Source organism: Anarrhichthys ocellatus, unplaced genomic scaffold, assembly GCF_004355925.1.
Source record: "Anarrhichthys ocellatus isolate YVR2014 unplaced genomic scaffold, GSC_Weel_1.0 scaffold4, whole genome shotgun sequence".
Taxonomy (NCBI): domain Eukaryota; kingdom Metazoa; phylum Chordata; class Actinopteri; order Perciformes; family Anarhichadidae; genus Anarrhichthys; species Anarrhichthys ocellatus.
The window spans coordinates 12004520-12017769 of record NW_022280034.1 but is presented as its reverse complement, the minus strand read 5'-3'; the positions used below and the strand labels follow the sequence as shown (position 1 = coordinate 12017769).

The following is a 13250-nucleotide window of genomic DNA, read 5'->3' as shown; positions in this document are numbered from 1 at the left end:
CATTAAATTTGAGTCATGAAAAGTGACAACAGCATCAGTGTTTTTAATTATTAACAGGGACGAGTCCACGGGAGTGCTCTCTCCATCCTCCCACAAAGTTAATGGGGTTATTTGTTGGTGGCGGAGGCCCTTAAACGTTGATTCATTCGACAGCCGTCCCTTGTGTCAAGTGGAACAGAAACGGCAGGTAGATAACGCGGCTATTCCCAGTTATACGGTGACATTGACCCTCCTTACTGGAAAGTACACCATCTCACACACAAACACGAGCCGCACACACACACACACACACACACACGCACACACGCACACACACACAATGAAACCCATTTCATCTTCCAGCCAGTGTTAAAAGCCCTCGTATTGAGATACTGACACTATTACAGGAGCCAAAGGTAAAGGAGTGAACTCTTTTAAATTGCACCTGAAAAAAAAAAAACATTAAGAGGTTAAATGAAAAGGTTAAATGATCCCACTCGCACTGTGCCGTGCTTCCATGAAGCCAAATGTCAACACGCTTCATATTTCATGTTGATTCAGAATTTGAAATGCAACTGTAAAAGCATCCCAACATGGTGGCACACCGTGTTTATCATTCAAGGCATCTGTCACCGTGCACGGGGGGGGGGTGCTGAGGCACCGCGCTTCAATCTGTGCTAATTACAAGCCGACTGTGAAGGTACACTGTGCTCTGGAACCCTTTCACGGCTCCTCTTACAGGACTGCAGGAGCCCACAGCAAATTAGGCTAATAGCTGGAAAGCGCCTTCTAAGCAGAGGCAGAGGTCAACAAGATGGAAACACACTCTGGTGCGCTGGACAAGGACAAAGCAGAATATGGCTCACGTCATTGACTATAGATGTGCCTGAGAGGTCTTTCTGAACACAGGACAAATGCAGATTCAGAAGCTCAGCATAATATTAAAATGACATTAACTCTGCGGCACAGATTTGATTTAGAAGTCAGGAGTTATTTAGAAAATACAGAATTGACTGTCTCTGGCTGACTTCTTTTGTTTTAGAAATATGCACCTTATGGCTATTTATTTATTTACGCGATATCATGCCAAAAGTTAAAAATATCACCACCCTCACCGGCTAATGTAGAAGACATGGAAATAAAGTCCTTGAGTGCGTTCCAGCTAAATGGGGAACCATCTATTGTCATTATAGTCTCATCCATAAGTAACACAATGACAGCATGTATGACTATGTTGGTCATGGGTTTCATACACTTACTGTATTAAAACATCTAAAAGCAAAAGATTCTATCAGATGGGAACCATCTGGAACCAAAACGTATCTGTGTCAGCTTCAGGGTCGTTGGAGTGAAAAGGTTTGGAATCTACTGGCTCAGCCTGCGTATTCTTCATATATTCAGCTGCAGGGGGAAAGAAAACAATGTTTTTATTTCTTTCTAAAAGAGATGGAAGGGTAGGCTAAGAAGTGAGACTATGTAATATGATTTATAATGTGGAGCAGGTCACATTCCACCTCATCATGACTGTAGGTGCCATTTCATTCATTTCAAACGTCACGTTGCATAACCTTACTTTACCATACGGCAGAACTCATTTTACTTTAGCTGGAGAGGTGAACAGTATCTGAAAACAGAGTGCGAGTTAATAAAGAAGAGACTTTTCATATTTCAATAAACTAATGCTAACACACAGTGGTGGAAGTACTCATATAAGTTACTTCAGGAAAAGTAGCAATAGTGTAAAGTCCTGCATTCAAATTTTACTTTAGTAAAAGTACAAAAGTATTATCATCAAACTATACATAAAGAACCAAAAGTAAAAGTACTCATGCAGAATAATATATATTACATGATTATTATTATTGATGCATTGATGTGTTCACTACTGTAACGTTGCAGCTGGTAAAGATGGAGCTCATTTCAATTGCTTAATATACTGCTGGGTAGTTGAATCCACAGTAAAACATTTATGAGTTGATCATATTTAGTATTATTAATCTGAATCTGTAAAGTAACTAAAGCTGTCAGATCAATGTGCTGAATAGATTCAATGTAATAAAATACCATAAAATTGAAATACTCAAGTATAAGTACCTCAACATTGTGTATAAGTACAGTAATTGAGTAATTGTACTTGTTACATTCCACCCCTGACTAATTGTTAGCCAGACATGCTACCAATGGAGCAGAAGAACACACGGTTTAATCCGATCTTCACACCTTTGTGCTTGTGTATTTGGTCACAGAATGGCTAAAGAGATACACTGTTGTAATCCAAGCTTCTCTGTGCTTTGTTTACATAGATATGTCGACCGTGCATGCCTTTTAGTGCACGTTACATACGAGTGTGCACCTATTTAAGCTAGCAGACTATTGGTTTTCGGGGGACCGGTTTAGCTAATAGTCAACTGATACTCAGCTATTCATCTCCTGCAGGTAGCTTAACTTGAACCCTCAGAGCTGTAACTAATGCATGCATTTCTGAATATTCTCTTCTTTACCTACCAGTGCAGCATTTGAATATTACTTCAGCTTAAAAAAAATCTCATTACCAGTGTGGTACTACACGCTACACAAACAGTCAACCGTGAAGAAATAACCAGGAAATCCATCTGCGCCCGTCTAAGATCACGCCGCTATCTGCTCGTTTATCCCTCAAAAATGCATCGGCAAACCAAATTAAAACTCGTATCTTTGTGCTCCAGGCTTCCCAATATGATTTTCAATCAGGGATTATTCAGCGTTCTGTTGTCATATTTCTGAATGGTGAGGCTGCATTACCAGCATGCAAAGACAGTCAGGACAAGAGGAAATATTAATTGCATAGTTATTTATACCGCATATTCATCTCATCTGCTGAAGTGCATGCAGAGCCCTACATTTCCTTTCTAACATTATCCAAACAAAAAAAAAAAAATATGCATTGAAAATACATATACCAGTCAGAACCTAATCATTTAAAAGTTTATGTATACAAGTTTTACACTGTACAGAAAACAGAATAAAGGTGAAATCTGTGATCTGCTGATGGAATCATTCACACAGGATTTGAAAGGAGCAGTTGACACCTGCTGGATCTGCATCCAGGGATAGATGAGGGTCACGTTTTGTATGTCCGACACTAAAATGGGTCTTTGTTTAGCTGCACCACGGAGGCTTGTACTCGGTTCATCGGGTCAGTAATCTCATTTCAAGTTGCCAATATAAATGTAACCGTATTCCTCCTCCGAGTCCTCTTGAAATGTTCCTTTTCGTGTCTCAAATGACCGTTTATGGATGCTTCTCATATTCATTTTAGACAAAATACCTTTAAATTTGACTGTTTTTGAAACTGTATTTAGACATCTAGCTGTTTTTGTCTCCACCAACTCTCTGAAATATCTGGCGCTTCACCTGCAAAATGCTCGTCTATGTTCACCAGCTAGTCTATCTGTGTCTGTCTGCCGTTTGGTGCAAGGTTGTATAACCAGAACAATGAGGGGAAAGATGCTAAAATGCTACATAGAGCTGAGGTGAACAGTCTGGTGACAATTCTCTGTGAAGGTCCTCACCACTAGCAATCACTTTCACATCAAACAAAGCCATTTCATTAATTGTTAGGATAAAAGCAATGACCATAGCAGCTTTAATATGTTCTGTGCTGACAGTGTGCAGGAGTCACAACAGGTTATTTCAGTTGAACTGATGTTTGTCGAAGTTGTCTCGACTAGGATGCACCTTTTGTCTTCGCCAAAAAAGAAATGTATACAACCTTTAGACCTTTCTGTTGGCCAACTTATCCATTAAAAACCATGTTGTTCTTGTTCTTTAGACACTGATCTCTCCACAGTGGCTGAACGTATTTATACTATTAATCTCTCTGCAGTTTGTTTATTACATATCTCCCGATGTTCCTGATGCTCAGACTTTAGTAATCCTACTCTATAAGAGGAACTGTTTAGTTACCTTCTGGCCCAATGGTTTTAGATTTTTACTATCAACAATATAAAAAGTGTCATTTCTGCTGCAGGTGCATTAATTCTGGCATTTTCTTATTATTTCCCATCTTTCTTCTCACACTCATCTTCCAGTGCCTTTAAAGTCAGACGGTCTCTTTTCATCTGCAAATGCCAACGCGCAGCATATTGTCATCAGCTCTCCTTCCTCTTTCTCTTGTCTCTTTCTCTGCCTTCGAATTATACACCAGGTCAGGACTAATGAGTGGGTTTGGAACATTTTATCATATTTGTCAAGATGAACCTGCTGATCCCCCGCCTCTCCAACCTTCTCTCTTATTCCGTTTGTCGAGTTTTAGAGGGATCCATGGCTGCACTTGCTCTCCCTCAGACTGACTCTGAGCCTTCAAACACACAAACGTTAGACTTTTGGAAGGTTGTGTGTAGAAATAATGGGCGTCCTGGAAACTCAGTTGACCTAAGACACCTGCTACATCCTGGCTATGAGTTCAGCCTCAGACCTTCTCTGACATTTCTTTGGTCTCTATAGGCCTGGGGCGATATGACAAGATTATCAACGATAACTGTCGGCCACGATAATGGTCCTCACCTGACCGCCATAACACAAAGATATTCAATTATGGGGGGGGGGGGGGGGGTACTTGAAAGACAATTCTGTGACTCAGAAGATGCCGGATGGCGCTACAGGCCTCATTATTTTCCTTTTCTTGTTGGTTCTCTTTGCAACGTTGTGAATCATTACAAATCTGCAAGGTTTGAAAAATAGCAGCCAGTCACAGTGAGAAAAAATAAATCATGTATCGTATTTATAATCTCATCGTAACCCTCTGAATCAAATCGAATACCTCGAGATTCCCACCGCTATCAATTATGTAACGCTTTTTATGAATTTAGCTTTACATTCAGTCTCTCTTTTTCCTCTTACTTTCTCTATGCTTCGCTAACATGGTAGCACGCTTCTGATTTTGTGTCACTGTGGTTAAGTAGATGTAATTGTATGGTGCTGTTGAATTGTTGATGAACACATTATTACAGTATGGGGAGTAGACAGTTTTTGACAGCAGTGGAAAAGGTTGTTTTAAAAGGCTGAATGCCAACAAATATGGATTAAAGCTGAATATCTTGTTGCATAAAAACATGTGGTGCAAATGCAAGTGTATTTGTAAGCTGTCGGGACTAAAGATGGAAACACCACAAGTCTTCGCTGACGTCTTTAAACTCACCATCCAACAGAATACTCAAGTCTTTATGTTACAATCAAGAGAAAACTTTAAATTAAAAAAAAAAAAAAAAAAAAAAACAAACAAACTGAATTCAAGCATCTCAGCCTGCTTTGGTAAAGACCTACAAACCCCATGTTGTCCCTGGTATGACTCTCTTGATTGTCTTTTACCAGCAGTCCTGTGGAGGAGACATACATTGCTAAATATGGGATAGAACTGGCCTAATATGGAAATCCTGTAAAACGTTTCACTCGGGGCAGCAAAATGGGATTTGTGGTAGAAGTGAACATTGTTTCTTGCAATTGTGAGGTAATGGAGGATATATCCTTCCACATCACAGGCTGACAAAGGGATTCGCTTTCATTCAAAATCTTTCCGACCTTGTTCCAAACACATTAGGAGGTGTAAATTACCCCCGCTTCACTCTCAGAAGTCAAATACACCAACTCCCTTGGTAATTTCTTCCGATCCATTAACCAGCATGCCGCTGTGTCGTGCCGTTTGTAGCTACCGTGTGGCTGCATCTGCTGCAAAACATACAATCAACCGGTGGTAGCCCTAACAGACACAGAAGAATCTATTTGGTAAACAGGCGTTTATTTGATTTCCCCGTTGCGCCGCGGCGTTCGGTAGTGGAGAAACGATATTGTGTTCATTAGTTTATGTGCATTAGCGAGGGGAATCTAATGGTTTATGCATACGAGGCCAACAGCGGAGGGCCCGGATGATTTAGGATGATGCTCATTTTATGGAAATCAAAGCAAGAAATAAGAACAGTTCTTGTAGCACACAGGCGCTTCCCCTCCTCCCGGTTTCCTGTCTCCGAGCCTTGTTCTCTCCACCTTCTCCCTCCCTCGGCCTCATTCTCCTTCGATCTCTCTCTCTCTGTCACCTTCCCTCCATCCCCCTCTCTTGTTGCTGTCAGAACGCATTAGCACGGTGCTAACGAGTGACTTAAATTAGGATCCCCGCAGTCCTATGCAGGTGTGGGTAATGAGGTGGGAAGACAGGAGAGTGGGGCTCCTCCTCCATTCTTTCACTCACCAAACAAGAGAGGAAGATCATTCTGTCCGTGCGAGCAACTTGCTGCGCGAGGCGTAACGAAGTTATATGCTGGCGATATGACAAAATCAGCGTAAAAAAAGGAGTGGGAAAACATATTTTTCTACATAACCTCATCACACAAACTAGACTGTTAAATTCATGACAGCTGTTATTTGTATTCCTGTGGAAATGGAACGCAGACGAGCCTAATGATATGGAAATTGAAGTCGTAAGTTGGTGAAACGCAGTCATGAACTCTCTTCTCAGCGCCGTCGGTTAGATTTGAGCTCCAGCGGCTGATGGGCTGTGATCTGTTATCGTCCCTGTGGCCTGGCCTCTCACAGACAGGCTAAATAGGTGGTCTCCCTCCACTGGAGGTGGAAATGAATCTGGCCTCAGATCCCTTCTCCTTTCTGCTCCCTCTAACACCCTGCCTGTCTCCCCATCTACCTATCTAGGCCATCTCACTCCGTGTGACATGACGGGTGTGAGCAGCGGATATCTATGTGTGTGTGTGTGTGTGTGTGTGTGTGAGCCTCAACTTTCTTAAACTACAGAATGATCAATTGCAGCGAGACTTTATTGAATCCTATTAGCTTTGATTCTTTCTCCGGGGCTGATCCGATGCTCGGAAGCAGCCGAGTCAGCTAAACACTCAGGGACTCGCATTTTTTCCTGCTCTTCATCACCGTCCGTCAAGCCGCCACGACTCATCAGGATCAACGCGGGCCTTGACGAGAGTGACACGGCCTCAAATGACGGCCACATTCTGCCTCGCATGAAAGTTTTGAGAAAAACTAATCTGATTACCATCTCTCCTCGCTGCCTCAGCATGTTTCTGGTCCGCGCACTTTTACCGCTTGAATTACAGTGGAGAAGCAGAGGCAGGGAATGCGGACTTTCCATATATACATGTAATAAGGTTCACTGGCTGGCTGTCTGTCTGCCGGTTTGTTAAGCTGTCACTCCAGACACATACACGGCTTCTACTCTCAGCCTCGGCACTCTTTTATTGGATCTGTTTTTAGAAGAGTTGCTGTGCGAGGATAATAATGTTGAGTCAACTTTGGTGGGTATCGCTCACAATAACTCGGTCGTGTGGCAGCAGGGAACAATGTAATTTAAAAACCCTAACAGATCGAACATGAATTCATTATTAATTAAACTGTGAAGTTAATTGAATTACTTAGTTTTATATTTATTTTATATTATATATTATGAATGAAGGAGTACAAGAGTTGAAGCACACTTGTGTGACCATTCAGCGATGGTCATCTCTACAAAGCCCACTCTGAAAGTTCCTGTTATTAATAAAAAAATATAGTAATTCAAACAAAGCATAATTCAATGAATATCACCACGCCAATCACAACACATCATCGGGTAGAGACCAGATGACTAGCTTTGAAACAAAAAAGTGATGTGGGAGACACTAAAAGCTCCAAACGTGTGGTGAGGAAACATGACCCACTCCACCCACTGCAACAAAAAGTGTGCAAGGGGCTGAGGAAGACTGAGTGCATGGATGTATGAGGCAGGAGTTGCCTGTTGGGCATATAAACATCCTATTTTAAGATACATTTAAGGACATAGCTTTAGCTTAGTGCCGTCCAGTCAGCTCTATGTCAGCAATGGCCTGCAAGGTTCAGGGCTGATTTGAAACAGTAGATTTTCTACTCATGAAATAGAGATTTGAATATGTTTGGAAATAAATGTCAATATTAACAACAGCATAGATGTTTTGCATCACGGTGCACTCATATCGCTTAGTTTACAGCAGTGGCGGGCCGTGCATTTTACACCTGGGCCTTCTGTGCTGTCCTACTGAGCTACGGTTATTTGTTTCTATTGGTGTAATAATACACGTATTCGTATTAAACCGTTTGGTACGAGGCTGACAAACCGAACAATACGTTTGAATAATACTAGTGCATTTGGAAAATGCAGAAGCTTAAATTGTGGGAAATATAATGTTTTCAGTGGACTGCGCTCACGTAACAGACAACGGGATGTGTGACCTTTTGAACCCGGAACAATAACAAAAAACAGCTGGGGCTGGCCGGCGTTCCGCGTTCGCCGGCCGAAAAATAGAGAAATAGGGGCTGAATCTTTATTATTATTAAAGAACTATACTATACATAAGAACTGGATACTCACTACCTGAAGTAAAACAATGTCCTTTAACAAAACACACGAGCCCTAGCTTGAAAGTTAATGGCCTAAAACAAATATCTGCTTCACCTGCTAGTGCAAACACACGTGCAACGTCAGTTGAACTCATACGTCTGTGAAATGTTACCTGAAGCTTGGGAGGGAGATGAACATCATGGTGGGCAAAGGTTGTGAGAAGGTCTCGGGACGGGTGCTGCAAGAGTCCAACAGGTGGTCCTGTTGGTGGCAACAGTTCAATTTAAGCTACAGTAATGAAGCCCGCTAACGTTAGCACTGCACTAATATCACTAGCATGCTAACGCGCTAAACGCAATTAGCATTTTACAAAGAACATTTACACGACTACATGAAATTAGTACAATATTAAACATACACACGTATTCACCTTCTGTTGATTACAGTAACTCAAACAGGTGGTCTTACTCTCTATTAACCGAACTTGTGGACATATTAATTCACCAATAACTGTTTTCATATAGCTAAGCTAACGTTAGTGAGTTAGGGAAAGACGAGGCACCTATTAAATAGGTTAGCTAACAGGTGGTTCTTTGGGGTAATTATACCTGTCATAGGCAGAGCAGGACGATAGGTGAGTTACAGGTATTGGTGGTACAGGTACATGTCTGTTCCGCCTAGGACCTCCTACTGTGCTGTGATTGGCTAGTACTAATTCAAATGAGCTCTATTAGCATGACGTCACTGTTAGTCTTTGTGAGAAAACGTAATGGCCAAGGCAGAAAATGATTAACATTGACAGATGATTAGCAATAAATATGCAAATATAAACAATCATATCAAATAGAATATAAAAAGGGCATTTTATCAAAATTAACACCATGGACAGCTTTACAGATGTAATGTTAAACGCTCAGAAATCCCAAGGAACATATAAAAGAAGAAAGGGTCATGTCATCACTAAATTCACAATGGTGAGATAACTAGCTTTGGATAACTAGCTTTATCCAAAGTTCTCTCCTACTCTCTCCCCCTGGCTTATTGGCACGCCATATCTCGCTCGTTTAACATGAATGTAAGAGGATTTGTGCGGTACAGTTCCCCTTGAACTCAGTTGTGCAGGTTTAGTTGCTCAGGCGTGCTCTCTCTCAGTAGGTATAACTTTGCCAGTTCATGTGAAATATGCTCGAGTGCGGTTTTCAAGTTCAGCTCTCATGTCAATGTTTTCTGCATGAACGTGCAAGTGTTATGACATCTGAAATGCCACTGAGAAGCGTAAGAAGTGGATGAAACGCACTTTACTGGAATAAACTCATAAACATAAAAGGACAAACAAGTTAGCTAGGAAGCAGCAGTACATATTATGATCCAGTAAAGACAATAAATGGCAGCACAGATAGACACGAGCTTCCTGTCCATCATTCCTCAACCTAACACAACGCAGAGACAAGGGGTCGCTGAACTAGCCAGTTACAGGGGTGTCTGGCTGAGCTCAGTTACATGAACTGTTTTTCACGAAGAGATTCTTACAGCAGTTACAACAATGAGCATCATTGGGAGGTTTCCAGGCAACCAGTGGAGACTCAAGATTTCACATTTTTATATTTCTATGTGCTGTGTCATGTTAAGCTTTATAGGTGTTGAAAGGCATATATCTGACACTTAGAGAGAGCCGACCTGATGAGAACTGACGAGGACTGTTCCCCACTGCTTCCAGCCTTTAAGCTCATCGCCTCCCGGCTCCAGCTCAATATGCTACTTCACAAACAGACATGATATCGATCTTCTCAACTATCTCGGCAAGAGAAAAAATACATGTATTCTATATATGTATTATGGAATAACTATTAACAAACCCACAGCAATCATTTCTTTTTATTTGTCCTTAAAATGCTCATTAGAGTCTTCCGTTATTCACACGAAATGAGGCGACAAAAGATACTTGTTGTGCACTACAAAGAGAGTACCACAAAGCACAGAATAAATAGCCAGATGGATTTGGGGAGGACTGGGAAAATGAGCTCTCTTGCGCACATATCTGTGATCTCTACCATCAAAAGAAGAGTTGGAAGATCTGAGCTGACAAAATAAATTTGACAAATTACAATGAGATCCATCACACACAACAGGATGGGCTTTCTTGCCCGAGTCTCCCTGGAAGCTGATTGGACAGATTGGACGAGCTCCAGCATGTTGTTGTGGAGCAGATTGGTCCCCGGCAGCACCTGGTGCTTTGTCTCCACTTTAAACAGCTTCCGTCTTCGAAGCTGGCTCCCTTTTCTGACACAAAACTCCCCTGTGGAAAAGAGAGAAGTGAATTGGTGTCTGCCTTCCTCTCAGGTACATCCTTCACCCATCCCCCCCCCCCCCCCCCTCCCGCTACCTTGTCCTCCTCCACTCTCTACTGCAATCCACTGCCCACTCAAGCAGCTGTCAAGGTGAGGCGGTTTTACATGGTGAGGCTCCAATGCCCTTGTCCAATTTCACTTTGGAGTGAAGCTGGGCTGAACATGCCAATCCTGATATTACCAAACAAATTAAATCACGCGGTTGGGCGCAGAGGAGACGGAGAGTGCTGAGGATGCTGGGACGGATGGGTGGAGGGCAGGGAGGGAGGGAGGTGGAGGGGGGGGGAGTGTTGTCAGCCCAGGCTGAGCAGCAGCTCTCTGCCTGGTCTGGTCGGGACATCCTAGGAGGAGAATCATTAATTGGCTCGGGGTGGAGGGGAGCGCTGGTGGGGGGGGGGGCGGCTCTGTTGCTGCCGGCCATGTCCATGATGGCGGGCAATTAAAGGCCTTATTAGAGATGAAGCGGCTACAGGAGCTGCAGGAGAAGTAAGAACCCCACCAGTCACGCTGAAAGAAAAACATCCACCTAGGTTTAGGGGATGTAACTTAGTATTTCTGGCCCGGAGTTGTTGTACAGTCGTCTATTCTTCCTGGATTAGGCCAAACATTGGTGATATGACATGCAGACATGCTGACATGCCCACAGTGAACAATGCAGGTGTTATGTTTACCCTACCATCTTAGTTTAGCGTGTTAGCACTGAACACAAAATACAGCTGAGGTTAATCGGACATAAACCAAAGTACTGGCTGAACGTGAGTGATTAGTTCAGAATTAAAGGCATCTACGGTACAAGGCAGCTTTTGGCATCAAAGCCTCACAATCATATGGTGACATTTTCTTCTCGCAAACATTTCAACAATCATACGGGGAGAAATCCATTTCGCAAGAAACAGAGCTGCCAATTTGCCCACCAACAGTGTCCTCAATCGACCGGAGCACAGCCGCCTCCTGACTTCAGTCCTGCCGGTTTTCATCCGGCACGTATAATAAGGAAGGATTTGGACACCGGGTGAGTGCAGCAACTTGTTAGAAGACTAAAGTTGGGAAGCAACATAACGCAGTGCTAGCCACAGTCCGGCTTGCATTCTGAATAACAAGTGCAACCTACTTTTTCTTGACTGAAAAAATATGCTCTGTTGCTCTCACTACCTGTCACCAGCGCTGCTGCTTTTGCCGTCTCAATGCAACAAGTTCAAGTGTGCTGTTGAGAGGGATTCTGGGAAAGGCGGTGAAATCTCCATCTTCAATAGAAGCAGATAAGACTGTGGGAAAATTGGCGCACCATTAAGTATATATTACCACACTTCATCACAGAATAACTCCTGGAATTGAGTATCAGGGGGTGGAATTTTCTGGTTCGCTGTCTTATCCCTGCTGGCGTGCGTTATATATTCTTCGTAGAGCTTCTTCACTTAACTCAAAAAGCGACCAAATTTATCTCGTCACCTGAGAAATACATCTGACTATTTGACTGAGAATACCCACTGAGTGAAGTTTGAGTTTTATTAGAACACAGCTCTTTGCTATAAAAGCTAATGGGGGGAAAATATAATATGAATGTGGTCGTGAGTCAGATATGAGCTTGTATCCCGTCTCTGGATTTCTTTTCACAACTGAATGGAGGTAAAACTATAAATGACTCAATGCAGAGACTATTTGATACTGTGCCATGAAATTGAATAGCGATGCATGGTTCCCAGAGGATACACCCTAATATCTTTGGTGAACACATGATCTTTCCTCTTGTTCCACCATGAGGTCTATATTTAAGGTTTTAAGTGAAACACCTCGACAATTAATGGATGGATTACCATGACATTTGGTGACATCGTTCATGATCCCCTCAGGATGAATCACTCCGATGATTTCTCGACCAGAGCCATCACCGGGTCAAAAAAAACTTTGGTTAATGACCAAATACCTGCAAAACTAACGACGTTCCCATCTGCCTCAGCTCTGTGCTAACGTTAGCATGCTAACTATAGATATCTGCTGAATATTGGGATGTTAACATTCTCATTGTGACCACGTTAGCTTGCCAACGTTTCTGTCTAAAACCGCAGCAGTGGTTCAGAAAGCAGGTACGGCAGTAAGAAAATGTTCCACTCTGTTCTTTCGCAGCTGAATTGTGTGTTTATTTGTACTTTGAAGGCCCCACCACCTCAATGGTCCCAGGGGTCATTTCAGGTTGAAACACCATTATGATACCCTGGCAGACCTCCTTGTTCTTTCAAATCCAAAATCCATCATCGGGAATTGACGCACTGGCTGCAGACCCTCCTTGATCTCCTCCTGCAGTAACATTGACAACAGCCAGCACATTCCCAGATCCGTAGCACTTAATCAATGTGTGCAGCAGGAGCTGAAATGTTCTCACCGAGCCCTACCGCACAAGAATTGATTTCTGAAGAGCTGTGATGTGCTAAATACTGTTCGACATGAGGAATCATGTGAACACCACTCAGCCAGCTACTCGTGTGATTAGAACAAAGTTTGATTCGAGCAGGAAGAAGGCTTTGACCCTACTTTAGCAAAGAGAAACTGAAGAACACAAAAGAACAAAGAGGATG

General features: G+C 42.6%; 1 long non-coding RNA gene across 1 annotated transcript in view; it reads right to left on the bottom strand.

Annotated features, from left to right (window-relative positions):
• LOC116381754 (uncharacterized) overlaps window positions 1-8881 on the bottom strand; it is a 48697-nt gene extending 39816 nt beyond the window's left edge. Inside the window, exons 1-2 of the long non-coding RNA XR_004212675.1 lie at window positions 8760-8881; window positions 8502-8590 (exon numbers count right to left, since the gene is read on the bottom strand). This is a non-coding gene — a long non-coding RNA (uncharacterized LOC116381754). The remainder of the gene's footprint in view (window positions 1-8501; window positions 8591-8759) is intronic.
• Window positions 8882-13250: the final 4369 nt, after the last annotated feature.